Source organism: Amblyomma americanum, chromosome 6 (genome assembly GCF_052857255.1).
Source record: "Amblyomma americanum isolate KBUSLIRL-KWMA chromosome 6, ASM5285725v1, whole genome shotgun sequence".
Lineage (NCBI taxonomy): Eukaryota > Metazoa > Arthropoda > Arachnida > Ixodida > Ixodidae > Amblyomma > Amblyomma americanum.
Genome location: NC_135502.1, coordinates 17490274 through 17509830, shown reverse-complemented (window position 1 = coordinate 17509830; position 19557 = coordinate 17490274). Strand labels below are relative to the sequence as shown.

General features: G+C 44.2%; 1 protein-coding gene across 2 annotated transcripts in view; it reads right to left on the bottom strand.

Moving 5' to 3' along the window:
• Positions 1-19557, bottom strand: part of LOC144136392 (synaptic vesicle glycoprotein 2C-like) — a 176577-nt gene that overhangs the window by 109994 nt on the left and 47026 nt on the right. The window contains exon 2 of one of the 2 annotated variants that reach the window (XM_077668677.1): positions 17005-17157. The exons of the other annotated variant lie outside the window; for it this stretch is intronic. The gene's annotated coding sequence lies outside the window, so the exon portion shown is untranslated. The remainder of the gene's footprint in view (positions 1-17004; positions 17158-19557) is intronic. 2 annotated transcript variants of the gene reach the window in all.

Here is a 19557-nt window from a genome sequence, read left to right as displayed (position 1 = left end):
TTCCATTTTTATTTTTTTGCTCTGGCTGCTGCAGTATGCAAAAATATTACTTCTCAAGGACAACTTAAACGGAATTTCACTCGATGCAGGCCTGTTGACACTCTTCTAAATGTTCACGAGGAGTGCGGTTCTTTCAAGTAGACAAACATCTACGAGCTTTCACTGTAGATGCCCAATAAATATTTAATAAATAATAAGCCAATTTTGAGAAAGGTTTGTGATGGACCTTTAAAACTCACTGTTTAGGAGGAGGGGCAGCTTTAACCCTAAAGTTAAAAAAAATTGTAAAGGACGGTTCCAACAGACTTGACCTGGGAGATGAAGTTTTTTTAGTATTAAGCCAAACCAAACCCGCGTTGTGGTCGATAAGTTGTGGTCGATAAGCCGAATAAATTCAGTTATAAATTAATGTTTACAGGTTCCAGGGACCAGTATTCTATACATCGACCGAAATACCTGCTTTCGCAGCTCACGCGAATGTGGTTGTATGGCTCGCTTCTTCTACCAGAATATTCCGGGGAAAAAAGATAACAATGAACCATAGGATTGCAGCTTCATATCAGCCGAATTCTAGAACACGACGACATAAACCGATCATGTTTTGAAGCGCATGGATCTATGAAAAAAATATTTATCACCTTCGTGACGTGGATAAAGCTATGACTGAAACAACTATCGGCGCTTCCTGAAGACACGGTGCTTTCTATGAGACACTGGAAGAGTGCGCATGTTTGAACGGCCCACGTGCAACTTCTGCTGTGTCAAGTAGAGTCCAAGGTGATCGCCATGTGCGCGTCATGCAATTTGCAAATGAAGGTTTTAAGCAGCTTTGTGGGCAGACAGCACAGTGACAAAGATATGGCGTCTGTACCTCCAAAAAGCAAATCTCACACTGCGGTGTTGGATGCTTCAGGACTATAGTTTTAGTTGCGTAAGCAATGAGACCAGATTTCATCCAGGCATTTTCGTTTTCTACAGCACAAATACTGGTGCTGTGTATTGAGCGAATATCCATGGTGGAAAAAATTAGACGGTAATTATTCGCTGGTATCTACCTGAGCACAGACATATGGCTAAAGGTACGGCTGTGCGAACCGTACTTTTTGAAACCGTATCGAACGCGAATAGTTTGGGTAAAAACAGAATAAAATACAAATCGAATATTAAAAGAACAGAATGGAACACTAGTAGAATATTTATGCGAGTATTTGTTATGCATGAATACATAAATATTGTTACATAACGAATAGTTATCAGAAATGCAGTGCTATAATTCATGACATTGAAGCTGTAGCTGTCGAAAGACGCTACACCAGTCTCCACTAGGGAAGACGCGTCATGAAGTCGGCATACAAACATTGTGACCTTTATGTCACACGAATAGGAAAATTACATTTTGCTACCGTTGGCAACAGAGAACAAACTAGCGCCGAATCTCACTTGATGAGAGGTTGATGACAGAGACCAAACTAGCGCCAAATCTCACTTGATGAGAGGTACAAGAGTTTGAGCCATAGCATTCAATATTTAGCATGAAGGCAAGGCTTGCTAAACCTGCTAAACTATTATGAACACGCAATCTGTGAACAGCACCTCGATGCTGAACCGTCCTGCCCCCACTAGAACACTGTTTCCTGCGAAGAGAGATCGCGGCAGCATGCTGTGCTGACTTCGAGAGGACCTTGATTTTGAAAAAAAGACGTAAAAAATAGTCTACAGTGTGCCCTAATTAACCGTTGTGAATGTTATGAGAAAACTATTCGAAAACTCGAGAACTGATTCGATGCAGTTCGAATACTTTTGAACATATGCTACCTGATTCGTTCAGTGAATTGAATCCAAGAATATTCGATATACTATTTGAAATTTTCGAATATTAGTACACCCCTACTATAGCGGAAAGGCAAGGAATTTTTTGCAGCTGAAGAAAAATCGTATTGCTCGAGGACCCTCTCCCCAGAAGAAAAAAAGACACAAACGAAGGGCACAGTTGAGTTTAAGAAAAATAAATAATTAAGAGCTTCACGTATGCAGCTTGATTCTTGTTAACATTTCGAAGATATTGCTTGTTAACGTTTTCAGGTAGATAGTACAACAAAGCGGACATTATGCACCAGAAAAAAGTTTGACGATAAATTACTGCAATTAACTAAGCAACTTTCACAGTTTTGATTTTACGGGGCAATATTATATTGGGAAATTGATGACTGACAACATCAAAGGTGAGCCCAGTTTTTAAATGTTCTTAATCGGCAATGTGGTAGGAAATATAGGGTGTCAAAAATATGCATTTGAAAGCGCGTTGAGTTGTCTTCGTCGCAAGGCTTTAATTAAAGATGGCGTCATTAGCATTTCTTATGGATCAAACATAGACCCTATTCGTGATACCAGGCGCAGCGACGTCATTTTATACTAATGCAATGCAGGAGAGCCAACTCAACGAGATTTCAAATGCGCAATGTTGGCGTTTGATATTTGGCACCCCATTCCCCATTAAGCAAATACAATAACTTGGCTCTTCTTCCTTTCTTCTTTCACTCCCTCTTTTATCCCTTCCCTTACGGCGCGGTTCAGGTGTCCAAAGATATATGAGACAGATACTGCGCCATTTCCTTTCCCCAAAAAACCAATTATTATTATGATTATCACCTTCGATGTTGACGACCTTCAATTTAACAATGAAATTCTGCCCTTTAAAGTAATAGTTGTAAATTAGAAAGGTGATAACTTTGTTTTATTTAATCAACGTCTAATTATTGAGCTCTGTCGCATTCATAATGCCCTCCTTGCTTTACAATCCACCAGCACAAACCGCCCCGACGTATCTCTCGCTGGTTTTAAAATAAAAATCTTCAAATTAAAAAAAAATCACCCGGTATATGTGTATTCACCACCGGGTGGCCGAATTCTTAGTAAGGTGTGGTTCTGGACTAGTTGCTAATCCATGCTTGACACAAAGCGAATACAAAACACAAAAAGGAGTGAGGACGACAGACTAGCGTTGGTATGTCGTGTTTCAAGCACGAGCGACACAGCTGCGAGAGCAGCGATCTCTCATTTAGTCTTCGCGTATATTGGCGCGATACACGGTAACAGAGAGATAGAGGGAAATAGAAGCTTAAGCAGGATAGACAAAATAATGCGAAAACAAACGCGCAGCGCACGCACTTGCCCCTGGAACTATGGTGCATTTGGAGATATATTATCGCAAGGAAGCCTTCGGCTTAACAAAAATATAAATAGGAACTCTTTGTGGGAAGGGAAAAGAAGGAGGTCGAAAAAAAATGGCAACTTTCGGTACGATGGGTATTAAGAATCGTCCAAGAAAATATCCCGAAGAATCCTTCCGCTTGCCAAAGAAGCCTAGCTGTAGAATTTTCCACAAAGCAGCCCTCATTTCGCAGAAGAGCATTCTTGCGGAAGTGTATCTTAAATGGTGTTTGTAGCATTGTAGTAGTATATTTTCTTTGATCACTAAGCGAGCGCATCAGAATCTCCGCAATGCTGCCGTTTCAACTCCAGCGCTAGGTATTCTACAGCGTTCCTTATCTTCTATGGAGCAATTGTTATTGCTTTCTCCGAAGAAAGGGGGCGCTGCACTTCCCAGCGGATCGTACGCCGCGTCTGCTGCAGAGTACAGCACAGTCTCTGCACTAAAGAAATGGCCGATGGGACCCATTTCAAAGCCGCTAGACAGCGCCGGTTTATGTCTTAGGCTTGCCTGGTGCTGTTAGGTGCTGCAAAAATTATCACTGCGATTCTTCGTATTTATATGAACCACTCCTAACCCCTGCAAACTTTAAATTATGGAACATCAGGTAAATTACGTATTCAGAATCGAAACGCAGACAAGAAAAAGTGCAGAGGCAACAAATCGCAAAAAGTTTTTTTTCCGGACGCCTTTTAAGGTGGGTAGCGTTTCTACTCTATGCGGCATGCCATATTTTTTACTTTGTAGATTTATAAATATCACAGTCTTTTAATGCAAGTTACTCACCTGTAGATGAAATAATAAAAAATAAGATCTTGAAGCTTTGATTCGCGAAATTTTTCACCTGCCCACCACGGATGCTGGAGTTTCAAGAAAAAATCGTTTTGAAAACCAGGGAGTGCCATTAAGCCTAGTAGAAACGAGCAAGATGCAAGAGCGTCGAATGGGGCTCCACAAAACATGGTTACTGCGAAAGCTTTCATGGTTACTAACTTCAGAGCAGAAAACTCAAATGTAAAGAAAACGAAAGGTACATTAATAAAAGCAAAACTGTTTTTTTTCCCATCTTTAGCTCAGCCAGGAACATCAAGGGAAGGAGAGCGATAGAGACGCAGAAATTCAATGCCGTTAGCCCTTCAAGCTCAGGCGGTAGAAACACACACACACGAAAAAAACCTGCTACGCTGCAGCTACATGAACGGTGTAAAAGTAGAAAAAAAGGCACAATAAAAATCTTCACAAAAGAGTGCGTGAGTTTTTAGCAGCCCAAAATGCGGTTAGGGTTTATCCAGAACGCCTGCCATCACGGAGCGCTTCTAGCAAAGGAACGGCGCGCGCAATAGCCTCCTCCGTCCCTGGCCTCAATTCGGGAAACAAGGGAATGAAGGCGGAGAAACGCCTTTCAGCAGACCCGCGATGAAGTCCCCGTCTCCCGGAGCACGTCCGTAGGCTCTGTACGCTCCCAGTCTGCGCCGTCCAATGTACCGAACTTTATTTTTGCGTGGAAACAGGCACACGAGAAATGACCAGCGAAACTCATAAAGCGTACGTGCGCTGCTGTCACCGAGACTTTTTCCTTGGCGCAAAGACCGTTGGCCGTGAAGCGCAGTGACTTTCAGCGAAAGTGTCGGCGCGTTTGTCGTGGGGCTGCGGCTCTTGCGGATAAGCGCGATGAAGCAGAAGGAAATCAAGAGCGCCAGAGGAAAGCTTTAGTGGTCTGTAGGAGAAGGAACAGCGATGGGCGAGGCTGTAGAGCGCGAAAAGCAAACAAGCCACCAGTATTGGCCGCCAATACAGTGTGAACACGAATTACCCTATAAGTTAGTAAAAAAGAAGTAAGCTGTCCTTAAGCACACTCCGTTTTAAAGGAAGGGTGCGCTGCCCAAGTGGTGGGGTAGGTCTCGATCACTAAATATACGGAATGCTTACTGTTTGCAATAAACTTGAAAGCTTAGTGCTCTGACGCAGTTAGCAATGAAAGGAGACTGTATTCCGCATTTTTAGTGAAGGAAATCTGCCTCAAGGCTTGGGCAACATACTCTATTCCTATCAGGGAGTGCACTAGTGGACCGTTTGCTCTCTTTTTACTCCCTTAGAAGGTAATTCATATTTAGAGTGTGAAGTGTTGACAAGGAAAACCGAAGGAGCAAGAAGGAGCCGCCAAAGATTATAAATTACTCGCACAGACAGGGCACACATCACTGGCATCTATAACTGTATATACAAGAGACACTGAGGTGTACACTCACACCTTGCACGTTCACGCTGCTTCTGAGACAGCAAAATGTTCGCGTGCTTCTGTAACAGAAAGAGCTGCAGCTGTTAAGCAAATTCAGTCAGGCGGCTGCAGGTCTGTGCGAAAACGTTTCTTGTGTGGAAAGACGTTAAGGCTCTGGACCGGAATAGAATCCTCCGGTGAGGCCTAAGTGATTTCTTTTATTTCTACAGAGACTTGTGCTCCCTTCTACTTTTTTTTTCTGGAGGTCTTGCATGAGTAAACGGGCCGTTGGAGTTCACCATTCTTCGCACCTCTTTTATTTGCTTCCGAATTTATTGTGTTCACATCTAAATTATGCGTGGAGTGAAGATGTGCACTGAGTGTTCCAAATTCAGTATTTATTACCACGTGCTACCCATTTGTGTAATGAACAGCTTTGCCAAGCAAAGCTCTTTTCATAGTGTTACTATATCGGTCTTTTGACTCGTTAGCCGAACCTTGTTCTTTCATTTTTCATTATATATTGCCCTCTGTAGTATGCACCTATATAAAACCGCCAGAGCTGGCCTTTGGCTGATGACATACCACTACCCCAGTGCATGTGTGTGTGTGTGTGTGTGTGCCTGCTGATGAAAAAGAACTAACTAAACTGTAATCAAATAAATCACACAACAAAATTCTACCTACCTTCTAGTTACTTTCCCAGATAAAGGGAAGGAAAATTTTAGCCTTATAGAGGCGAAAGGCTGGAATCACAGTTAACACGGAAGAACCCTCCTGACGACGGTGGAGCATTAGCGGAAAGCTGTAAGCTGGAACCAGACTGGCTAATCATTGATGATCATCTCCTCCTTTAAAAATGAATTCGCCACAACGGTTCCGTTGAAGAACATTTCTTCTTTGCTCCAGGGGCTGAAGTGTGCTCCGAACTTCTGAGTTTATCAATTAGTCAAACCTAACTACACCGTCTAGGAGCGTCGTTGCTATATCGCAGGCCGGCTTCACTGTTCCATGTGTTTTGACCATGAATGGCAGAGCTCAGTAACCGGCGCGGAACCCTTTCTATCTGATTACTTTTTGTAAGTGCCATAGAATGAGCATGCTCAGCCATGGCACTCTGCGCAGTCATTATTTATGAAACAGCCAAACCAGTAAAAGTTCACACGCATATTTAGGTAAGCGTCCTGGGATGCCATATATCGACGGTGGGGGCCATACGCCAAAACCTATACTTTATTCAGTGATCGCTATTGTTTTGCTCTAATAATATGTCCTAGTTGTGTACGGCTGTTTGTTGAAAGAATTATTTTTTTTCGTGCTACGCATTTTTATTCGATAAAATTATGTAACGTCTGTTAACAGGAAGGATGGGCTACGTTCAGTGTCGCGTCAAATATTTTATTTTAACATTTAAGGAAGGAACTTTCTCGAAAGGTGAACTTTGAAAAACGCTGCAAAGCGCTTCTTTCGCTGTCGTATCGTCGAGAGGGATAAGATTTAACTTTTCCTTGGGCCCCAAAAGAGCTAAAATACACTTTCAGAAAAAAAAAATGCATTAAACTCTTAGTTCGAAGCCGCCGCGGTGGCTGAGTGGTTATGGCGTTTGGCTGCTGGCCCGAACGACGCGGGTTCGATCCCGGCCGCGGCGGTCAAATTTCGATGGAGGCGAAATTCTAGAGACCCGTGTGCTGTGCGATGTCAGTGCACGTTAAAAAACCCCAGGTGGTCGAAATTTCCAGAGCCCTTCACTACGGCGTCTCTCATAGCCTGAGTCGCTTTGGGACGTTAAACCCCCATAAACCAAACCAAACCAAATTCTTAGTTCGGAGGCACTACTTCATTAGCAAAGCTGAAAAACCCGAGGCACGTGTGGCGCCTCAAGCTTTGACCTTTGATGCAGCGCCAACGGCGCAGGCCTCACGCAGCTGCTCCTTCAATCCCTGAATCCGACAACACCCCCTCCCCCTTCCCTCCTTTCAGCGCGCGGCTGCCGATAAGATCTTGCATGCGGTTGACTTTGATGCGGTGCTGCCTCAAGTTCTTTTGCACTTCATTCTCAGTTTCCCTACGTTAAAACACTCAATTTTTTTTTCTCGAGGGAATACCATAACGCCCTGTTATTTCAAGAAATTTCACAAAGTTGCTGTTATCGATGCGTTTCTAGTTTCTTGAATCAGTTTTTCTTTCAAAAGTGTGTTAACAGCGTACACCAAAAGCATTGCCCATGCGGCGCTTCTTCTCAGTCGACAAATACGAGAGTGCTTGTCCCAAAATACGGCAAAAAAATGTCGCCGTCCAGTTCTTTCGACGAGGTTTTCCATACTGTGGGGAAAATGTCTGTTGTCACGACAGAACTGGCTTTGTCGTTACGACAGCGGAGAGCAGAATACTAGAGGTTGTCCTGTTGTTACGACAAGAATTTCAGTTGTCAGGCCCCAAAAGGACCGCTGGAAAACTTGTTGCCACAAGAGAAAGTTCGCTGCCATGTTTTTCGACAGGGTTGGGAATTAGCGACTCTGTTAGCCTACTGCAGCACACGCATTTGGACAGCAATTGTCAGTAGCAATAGCCATTACAATCACGACTGCCTACTTAAACATAAAAAAGCGGTGGCGAAACTAAGGCTGTTTCTATTACACCGTTGCCTGTTATTGTCACTCTTTCTACTGAGGTTATGAAAGCGCCTTTGTATGGTCTCTTCAATTACCAAAAACGCCGGCTTCAACAAACCACAAGGTATAAAAACAATTTCTAGCATCAGAACCTAGTATATTATGCATAAGCAAAACTTTACGAAAAAAGCAAAATTCCCAGTGGACTAGGTAAGACTAGACACTTAATAGGACTCATAAGCCGGAGCACGCACACCCGCAAAAAGGTCAAATGTCGCCTGGGCCCGGCGCACACGAATTGTTCTGCCACAAAAAAGCGAAAGTTTAATCTCAGTTTACACCCTTCCAAGAAAGCAGCGTGAGCGAAGGAGGCCTGCAGCGAACAAAGGCGAAGACGCAGAGAGGAAAAAGCAACGTACAAGCTCCAAGAGCGCCAGCCTAACGACCACTGAGTGTGTGCTTGCACGCACACGCTAGCACAAACACGCGGGCCCACACAGATTGTCTCACCACACACCCTCTCCCTCGGGTGGTTATACGAGCGCGCAGCCTGGCCGCACCAAGCGCTGTCGACAGGGAATAATTGTGCCCACCCCTCGTTGGAAGCGAGCAAGGTCGTTTTGCTGTTCCTAATCTCGACGCTCGTGTCGGCAGCAGCGAACGTTAATAAGAGCAAGCCAGAACAAAAAGGCCTAAGGCGTAGAAGGAGAGCATGGCAACGTTGGCAAGCTTTGGGGCAGGAGCGGCGAATTTCAGCCCAGCCACTACCCCACCACGCTAACAGCCTTTTCGGCAACACGAGGCATCTGGCTTGTCCCCGCTTTTTGCGTCGGTTGGTGCGACGTGGGTACACTATATCGCTTTCGCTTTCTCTTCTTTTCTCTCTTTCTATTCCTTTATATTTCTTTCTCTCTTTTTCCTGTTTCGATATGCACCAGCGTTTCTACCCTCACGTCTCTGTGTTTTTAGTCTGTTTTATTTATTTACATTTATTTTTTGTTCCCAGCTAGTACTGCCTCGGGGGAACTGGTTTCGTCACACATAAGAACAACGCTTGTGGCTTGAATAAAAGGAGGGAATGAGGGTCCCTCACGATGGCGATGTTGAAGGATCTCATGAAATTTTGAGGTACTTAATTAGTTTATATGATTACGAAACTTGGCTGCCGCCCTACTCAGTTTCAGGAAAAGCTAAACAAATGCTTCATCGCAGGCTATCACAACGCTGAGGCTGTTCTAAATAGCTAGAAAAACGTTATTTACCTTACGGATTACGGAACATCTGAAGTGAACTACGGCCTTTCAAGTCGGAATAACCTAATGATAATAAGGCATCACGTTTTTGGGATAAACGACTTGCACTGTGAGATTGAATACAAGTGGGTAAAATAACGCGAAAGTGTGTGCGTTGGGCTCTGGGGGTTGCCAATCAAATACTTCAAGTTTAAAGTAACTCGTCACCCACTGCGTCAGTACGCAGTGAATAAGGTATCTTCTAAGCATGAAAACTCACAAGCATTTCGGGAGATAGGGGTGGAGGGGTTGTGCAGTCGACTGTTCGAACGCGACAAACGTGTGTTGTTCTGCCTTTGCAGTGTAGCTGTCAAGCTGTATAATTATTCTATTCACGCGTAGTAACGACAGCCGATGGAACTGAAGAAAGGCAGAAAGGCTAACGCAGCCCTGGTATTCCAGTGGCGAATAATCGAAGCGAAAAATATAATTTCATTAAAAAACGGGTATTGCAATATTTCAGCCACAGGTAGCACTTCATATCTTACTTTCTGCGATGCAGGAATAAATGAGAATGCAAGGTTCAGCTGCAGAGATTGAAGTCTGGCAGCAAAAAAAAAAAAAAGAGGCGGAAGTTGTTCTGTGAAATTCAGCGACTACTGCACACGAAGTTAAGGTAGGTATCTCGTGTACTGGAAAACGAGTGTGCATTCTGAATTAGCCCAACTAAATCGCTTCGCTAGATGCACTCATCAACAATTGCATAGTGCTCATATTTTTCTAAGACTGCACCTGGTTACTCTAGCACATTATCATTTTAAGTCGCAACGTTTTAGGATTGCATCAATCTGGCAACACATCATTGGTAGTTCGAGGAACATAACCTTACTTGACGCTCAGTACATAAACAAGACAGACTAAACAAGAAGCAAGGTCATAGAAAACTTCAACAGATCGAGGAAGAGGCGCAGAATTTACTTATAGCTGCGAAATAAATTCTTTCAAAAGTGGCGCATTAAATTAAAGCAAACAACCAGGTAAGTATGTTGCTCGGCTCGATACACACCATATATATTCCCAATTAAGTTCTCTCTCTCTCTCTCTCTCTCTCGATACACACTGCCTTTTTATAAATCGTGGACGAAAAAGTGCACAAAAACGAGAAAATCTCGATCTTCCTAGAATGGAAGCTGCACCAAGGCTGTATTAAGTGCATTAAAAAGTCACACAAAATCAATGACTTTCATGCGTTAGAGCATGCGTTAGCATTTGTGTCCCTCCCCAACGGTCGCGTTGGCGTAAATCAAATTGGTTTTTGGGTAAAGGGAATGGTGCACTATCTCTCTCACATATCGGTGGACACCTGAACCGCGCCGTAAGGGAAGGGATGAAGGAGGCACTAAGAGAAGAAAGGAAGTAAGAGGTGCCGTAGCGGAGCTCAGGCTCCGGAATAATTTCGACCACCTGGGGATATTTAACGTGCACTGAGATCGCACAGCGCATGTTAAAGATCCCCAGTAAATCATTAACCTGGGTGACACGTCGTACCCCCTCTCCACTCGCCCAATTCAACACAGAAATCACAGTGCCTTACGTCCTAGCCCCTTTCCCCACTCCTCGGTCTGCTTGACCACTGAGGTTTCCCTCTTTCCACCCTTCTCCTCCTACTGAATTGCCCATTATTTTTCTCTCCACTACTTTCTCAATCTCCCTTGACAATTTCTCCGTCCTTTTGTGCATCGGCCTTCCCCTCTTTCTAATTTGCCTCCTCCCTCTCGGAGCTTCACACGCCGGATAGATTTTCAGCTAATGGGGTTTCTAATCCGAATGCATTAGAAACACGCGTGTAATATGACAAAAAACGTTCACCAGAAACTGGCCCCACTCGAACGGCTGAGAGAAGATGATGAGAGCAGGGGAATTGCTGGCGCCTTTATGTCTTTATCAGCTCACTGAGGAGGCGTGTGGTCGCAGAGACCGAAGCAGGAACCGAAATACTATACTTAATCGCTCGATGAAATCAAAAGCATTCGAGTAGTTACCTTTTATTCCGGAGCAAAAAATGTCCACGAATCTACCACCGCACGAAGCATATATGGAAGTCAATCTCGACACTTCAGAGCGCAGGCGCGTGTTTTAAACCCACAAAAGATGATAGACATCGATGTTAAAAAAAAGAAACATACGGGTTCTGAAGCGCTGATATTACGCGTCAGCTAAAAGTCAGCGCGTTAACCAGAATTTCGCTGGTTAAATTTTTTTCGCCGCCTATGCGCAGGAGGGTACGAATAAGCTTCCAAAGAATGAACGGCTCTTCTCGATCCGCTATTTGCTCCGTCTCATCTTGCATCCATCTTTCTTTCCTGTGGGTGCAGCCTTCTCTTGGTGCGTTGCTTCGGTAAAAGGAAGCCTGGTTATTCAAGTTAGAGTTCATTGCTGTTATTTTCCGTCTTTCGCATTTTTTGGTGTACTTAGAACACTCCCAACCCCATCGAGCACCATGTTTAACAACAGAGAATGAAAAAAGAAAAAGAAAAGGTGGTAGTAGAGAATCGAAGCTACACGTGCCAGTATTGTCTCTCTTGTTAACCACTTTAAAAGGATGGCGCGAAGAATCACCAACGCTTTAACTGCCTCTTCTTGTTCGGTCCCAATGAGCAGCCCGTACATTTTTCAGTGTTGGTAAAGAAAGGAACTCGCCTTCGGAGAAAAGGGCTCTTTTTTTTTATCACCATCGAATCCTATTATCTAAACGGCTTTTCATTTTATTTGTATACTCTAACTTCACGGCGCTTTTTATTCTTTTAAGGGATTTTCGGGTGCCACTTTCGACCGGCCCGAATGAGCGTCATATTTCGCGTGGCTAGTCTAACGGCCGCGTTCATTAGTGCTAAACAAAATTTAAAAAACTGACAAAAGAAAACGTGCGTTGTGCTGACAGATACGCAGAAGAGTTGAATATATCAGAAATAAGGCGGTTTAGAAGCCGTTGAAGTTCAGATTTTATAAAGTCATGGCCGCGTGGCAGTACATGCAACACTTGAATAATGCCAAGTTCCTCAGAACTATACAAACCGCGCCGTTTTGTTCTAACCTGAATCACACTGCGGAAAGCCTTATCACATCTGTCTTCACTCAAAACGCGGTATTTGCCCAAAACATAACTTGGTGGCCTTCCTTAGCACATCCTTAACTTAAAAAAAAATAAAATGCGATATCATTCAGTTTACTCGCTATTGTGGCTACAAGGAATGTCTAATGTTCTTGCGATTTTTCCGCCAACTTTCCGGTTGGAACTGGTTGCACTGCCCTTATAAGGTGAGCATGAGTCATTACCTTCTAGAAAGTTCAACTGTCTTCCACTAGATTATTATATGAAATTATTCTAATCCAACCCACTAATCTAACTAATCAACCAACTTATCCCTACCAATCCATCTTGATTTATTTCCTGTGGGTGACAAGCCCACGGGATTGTCAGCAAACTGACGAGCGTGGCAGACGGCAGTTAAATTAATGGTTGGTCGCGAGATGTTGCTTTGGGAAGAGCAATCTGGGTCGCACAAGCCCCACCGCTGGCAGCACCTGCCGTCGCAGGGCAGTGGGGCATCGCTTAACCGCTGCACCACTGCGCCAGGAGTGATATCAGGACTCCCAGGAAATGGCCCAGTATCTGTCTCATATATCGTTGGACACATGGACCGCGCCGTAAGAGAAGGGATAAGGGAGGGAATGAAAGAAGAAAGGAAGAAAGAGGTGCCGTAGTGGAGGGCTCCGGAATAATTTCGACCACCTGGGGATCTTAAACGTGCACTGACATCGCACAGCACACGGGCGCCTTAGCGTTTTGCCTTTATAAAAACGCAGCTGCCGCGGTCGTGTTCGAACCCGGGAACTCCGGATCAGTAGCTGAGCGCCCTACCCACTGAGCCACCGCGGCGGGTCCGCATATATGGGCATCAACCGAATGACGCTGCCGCGTCATACCCTTAAGGCGGAACTTAAGTATCCTCTCCAAGTTTGGAAGGGTTCTCTGGAATTTTTGAAGGTAGGCTAACTCCCAAATTGCGGGGTTCCTCAGATTTACAAATTTGGCGGCGTCCTATGATAGGTCCTATTGGTGGTCAGCTGGCGTTGATGACGTCACAACCATCTCAATCGTATTCATAGATCGCGGGCAGTCCTCCTACCTCTACTGGCGCAGTGGTGCAGCGATCAAGCGATGCGCCACTGCCACGCCAAATATCTATTTCAAACACAACCATCGGTAGCGGTCGTAAGACCCAGGTTGGTCTTCGCGGGCTCCCGTAAGTCTCATGAGCAGTGCCACGGCTGGCAGGCAGCAATTGCTTGTTTGGCAACGGTGGGCATACTCTAAGCATGAATAAGCATACGCAGGAGCAAAAAATAGTAGGCTGTTCTCTAGCGCTCTCTCCTTGAACGCAGGGTAATCTCCCTATGTTTGGAAGTAGATTTAGATTACTAAACATATCGAATGCTTACTCTTGGCAACGGAGGCATATTACCACTGCAAAACATATTAACTTGATGCAGTTAGCAATAGAAGGATGATTTTAAACGCGGCATCAAAAGCGTTGAGGTTAGCAAATAGAAGACACTGAAACCCCAATTATAATCTTCGTAACTGCTAGAAAATAGCTCTTTTCTAACCTTAAATATTCCGTACTTTAAGTGGAAGAAATCTACCCCAGTGCTTCGGCACACATGCCTTCCGCTAAAAGGGAGTGCCTTAGAAGACAGCTTAATAATAATAATAATAATTGGTTTTTGGGGAAAGGAAATGGCGCAGTATCTGTCTCATATATCGTAGGACACCTGAACCGCGCCGTATGGGAAGGGATAAGGGAGGGAGTGAAAGAAGAAAGGAAGGAAAAGGTGCCGTAGTGGAGGGCTCCGGAATAATTTCGACCACCTGGGGATCTTTAACGTGCACTGACATCGCACAGCACACGGGCGCCTTAGCGTTTTTCCTCCATGAAAACGCAGCCGCCGCGGTCGGGTTCGAACCTGGGAGACAGCTTGCTCCGTTTTCACTCCTATAAAGGCCAATTAGTGGTCAAACTGCAGTTGGTAATGAAATTGAATTCGGCAACGGTCGGCAGTTTGTTCCCAGTCCAATCGTTAGGTTTCCGCCTGCATGGTTCTCAGCATGTGATGATCTCACAAGGTCAAATTACCTTCCTCGACGAATCAGAGAAGTTTTTGGCATAGAAGCCGGACATTTTCTGCTGCACAACGCCCTAAATGCTATCACATTATAAATAACTGCAAGAATATCTGCAGCAGTTATATGTTACCATTATTAGGGAGCCGCGTCACGAAGGTTATGGCTTGAAGCAAAACACGTATTCGCCATGTCCCGTCTTAGGTTCTTCCTTTCATGTTTGTCTCGTTTCGTGACGTAGGCTCGTCATACCACATGAAACGTTTCAATATTTGAGCAAAACTTCGGCTTGGGTTAGCTGACGGCAGCAAACAAGAGACGATGGTTTTATCGCATCCGCCCTGTCGTTTTTGCTCGCTTTAACCGCTTTTAAAGCTAGTCAACCGCATTCGTTTTCTTGTTTTCTTTTCCATCCTTCCTGTTCCTTCCCTTCCCTTCCCTTCCGTTTCCATTTCTTCCCTTTCCTTTCCCTTCCTTCTCTTTCCCTTCCTTCCCTTTCAGTTCCTTTCCTTTCCTTCCTTTCCTTTTCTTTCCTTCCTCCCTTCCTTCCTTCCTTCCCTTTCCTTCCTTCCTTCCTTCCTTCCTTCCTTCCTTCCTTCCTTCCTTCCTTCCTTCCTTCCTTCCTTCCTTCCTTGCTTGCTTGCTTGCTTGCTTGCTTGCTTGCTTGCTTGCTTGCTTGCTTGCTTCCTTCCTTCCTTCCTTCCTTCCTTCCTTCCTTCCTTCCTTCCTTCCTTCCTTCCTTCCTTCTTGCTTGTCTGCTTTCATTAAGGATTGGTTTTTAATGCAGTAAAGCTGCCAGTAGAAACTAATCCCACCCCTCTCTCTTTTTCTCAGTCACTCTTCTTCGCTTTGTCACTAACCTTTAAATGCACCACGCATAGCATTCCTTATATCTACCAACACGGCGTATCTTGACGGAAAGCTATCATACAAAAGGAGGAAACAAGACGCGCTTCCATCAGCGGCGGTTTCTTTGATGATACCGGCGCCTAAACATGCATGGCGCAACACTCTTCCATTATTCCGAGTGTTTCAGCGCAGCGATAATGTAAGCACCTGCACACGTCGAAACAGACGGAAGCCTCGTCGGCACAACACGGTGAATTCGGATGACGAATAAAAAACAACTGAAAAGAAAAGCACAGCGTGTGCAAAAGAAGCGCTCCATCCAATGGTCGAGCCAAGTAGCACAGAACGCGGGATTGTGCAGAAGTGTAGGACAAACGGCGACCAGTATTTGCATCCGAAAATGGCGAAACGCCCTTCTCTTCAGCTTCCCACTTCTCCCTTCCTCTTTTCTTCTCCCCTGGTACGTATGCAATGAACGCGACTAAACGCACGGCGCTTCCCATGACGTTGGTTGGGATCGCTTGGCGTGAAGTTTCTCACCGAAATTGGGTTTCTGCTTCTCTGGCTCCTGCGCCTCGAGTTTCTGTGCAGCTTTCTCAATGTTCTTGATACTGCGAGAAGCGTATGTAATTCGAAGCTAGAGCCAGCCATGATTTTGCGACAGCTGCACCTTACTGGTTGCGAAGCAGTACGACCTACTGCGAAACCGTGTTGTATGCGGATTTCGGTAGTTCGCTGTTGGAATCAGGAGATAGTCAAGAGTCGCACGTCCGTAGACGTAACCCGGGTTGTAAGACGCTCGAGGCGTTGCGTTTTTTGTCCTGATTTTTCTTCTTGGCAATTTGTCTTAACCCATTGTTTTATAGGTTGTATTGTTTAGGTGTGTTTGTTGTAGATTACGCCGTTTCCCTATTCGTTTCATCCAATTTGGGGTTTGATTTTAGAATGGCATACGCAGCAGACCTAAAGACATTATGTTGGTTTTTGCTCTTGTGTGTCTTACGTGCCTGTTTTGTTTGTGTTTGCACCGCATTAGGCCACACACAGGGGACTTCTTACGAAATGATCTTTTTGCATGCTCCTAGCTTAATCATTTTGTTTTTTCCTATCGCGATTGGTAATTTATCCAATTTCGACACTCGTTCAGAACTTTCACGGTTATTTCTTCATCCTATTGAAAGAAATCTGTATTCCTAACTTGAAATATTATAGATTATTTACAAGAGCAGGCATGTCTCACTGTTTTTTAATGCACTACAAACACAAAGTTTAGTCTGAGCCCCCGGGACGAGTGTTGAAAGTGGGGAGGAGTTTATTCAGGGACTGAAAAAAGATACTGCACAAAAAAAAAAACACGCGGGATTCGGCCGTACATGCTTCTTGTATAAAGATTGCAGGCACTTTGCACTGCACGGGTGCATAACAGTGGCAATGGCTTTATATCTGGCTTCTCTCATTTCCCCATAGCACATAAGAGTGCCTTCTCCAAGTCGCGCTCTGGGCAATCAGATACTTTTCGGTTGCGACATAATCAACGCGACTCCCGTATACTCCGCCTAAAGGCTCCATGCACTCATAAAAAATACAAATTTTCTCGAGTACACATTCATCTCCTGGCGGTGAGGTCAAATACAGTCATCAAAAGTTAATATTAGACACATTTAGCACACAGTGTACGGTGTTATCGTTGCACTTACCGTTACCGGAGTACCGGGAACCCGCGCGCCGTCAACGCGCATGCGCAGATCGTGAGGGAGCCAAATGGCGCCAAGCACCCGGAAATTGCGCACCGTCTGCCGCACCCGGACCAATCAGCGCCTGCGCACTGGCGGTGGGCGGCCCCCAGTACTCTGGTAAGAAGTAACGCGGTACACAGTATGCTAAATGTCTGTTACTGCGTGTATACTGCGTGTATTTCTTACTTAAATATCAATGATTTCAAACTGAAAACGCTCTCGCTAAAGTAAAAGATGAGCTTCACTTGAATATTACTGCCATGCAAGCCCTTGGCATTTTCGAATTCGGTAAAATATATTTACACTGTTCGAGTTTCCTACCGGCTTAAAATTAATCCCCGTAAATTCAGCACTGTGTTAATTTTTGTATAGCCGGCTAATTCGGACAACGCAGAGGGTGTGGTTATGCATTCTAAAATGAGACGTTATATTGTCTCCGACGTTCACCGACATTGGACGGGACTTTGAGACAGGAAACTAGGAGGTAATGACGTATCTCTGCTTTTAGATGAAATAAAAGAGCCTTAGCTCACTTTTCATTAGAACCGCATTCATTCTGCAATGAACGGAAAGGAGATTATGTTCTACGCGATCCCTTGCGACCAGCATAATCCTTCGTAATCCTCGCGACGAACACCACCAGTCGATATTAAAAGAAGCCCAAGTGCGTTTTCTTGTGTTTTACTTCTCTCATGGGGACAAAATTTTTCTTTTGATCGACAAGAAAAAAAAAATCACAGGTGAGGAGCTCAATTTACCAGCTCTATTAGTTCTATGTCTCCCCGCAGCCACTGCTTAATTGAACGACATGGTGTTCGCGCTAAGTGGAATAAATTCAGGCTGGACGCAAATATTATTGAAAAGCTCTCGCCCCCATTCTCAATAGAGAACGTGAATTCGTGTGGAAACGTTCCCTCCTGGACAGGCGCGAGTCTTGATTTTTCAATGAAGTACCGCATGCAATATCTATTATTAACATTGCTTCCCAGCCCTCTCAGGCTGCATCACATTTATTAGGTTTTCCTTTTTTATTGCTTTAAAAGCGTGAAAATAACGAAAGTATTTTCGTTACAGCTTATCAGCGCAACAATACGTAGACAAGGATAGGGACATGAGGGGCTCGTTCTGACATACAATTAAATGAGACAAACAAGACACGATATCAAGAAACGCCAAGGGGCATCTTTCTTTCTCTTAATTTGTGCTGTCGATTAATGAGAAATGATTTAAAGAATGATTACACTGCTGAATTCCTAATAATGAAAGTCACAAATTAAGAGAACGAAACATTCCTCTCGGCGTTTTTTGATTTCGGTGACTTTTGGCATCCTTTAAGTGCAACAATAAGAAGGATATAGAAGGCTTCGTTACAGCTTATCAGTGCAACAATACGTAGACAAGGATAGGGACATGAGGGGCTCGTTGTGACATACAATTCAACGAGACAAACAAGAGACGATATCAAGAAACGCCAAGGGGAATCTTTCTTTTTCTTAATTTGTGCTGTCGGTTAATGGGAAATGATTTAAAGAATGATTACACTGCTGAATTCCTAACAATGAAAACCACAAATTAAGAGAACGAAACATTCCCCTCGGCGTTCCTTGATTTCGGTGAATTTTGGCATTCTTTAAGTGAAACAATAAGAAGGATATAGAAGGCTTCGTTACAGCTTATCAGTGCAACAATACGTAGACAAGGATAGGGACATGAGGGGCTCGTTGTGACATACAATTCAACGAGACAAACAAGAGACGATATCAAGAAACGCCAAGGGGAATCTTTTTTTTTTCTTAATTTGTGCTGTCGATTAATGGGAAATGATTTAAAGAATAATTACACTGCTGAATTCCTAATAATGAAAACCACAAATTAAGAGAACGAAACATTTCCTTCGGCGTTGCTTGATTTCGGTTACTTTTGGCATCCTTTAAGTGCAATAATAAGAAGGATATAGAAGACAATAATAAGGAGGCTACGCGGCGAATCCCACTGGAGGCGTTGCTTTCCCCCAAAAGACGGCGAAAAAGAGAGCAGAGGTACCGCACTGTTCTCAGCAGCGCATTGTTTACATCCATGGGAACCGGGCAATTAAGAGGCAGGTCTCTTGCCTTTTCCCATAATTCCTTCAGGGCACTGAACTCGACTTCTAATGGGGACAGCGGCAGTGCACGACTATTATGGGTGTTTGTGCGCTTGCCTAGATCAGATAACTGTGCTGCAATCTCTGGTCTTCGATTATTATTTACTGCGTCACTACGGGTAGAGCAATTGCTGGCAGAACCAATGTAATGCTCATCAAATCTCTAGCCAACAACATCGTCAACCTATCTCATATTACACTTTAAGTATGTCAGAAAATCTTTATGAAAATAAAAGGCCCCAAAGTGCCGCAGAGCAAATATACACAAATATAACGTATTAAGCAGCTTTCAATAGCTCAATGCCTATTTCACTTCATCATATTACCAACATTGAGAGTTCATACAAAACACAGTGACGGCTTACAGCCGA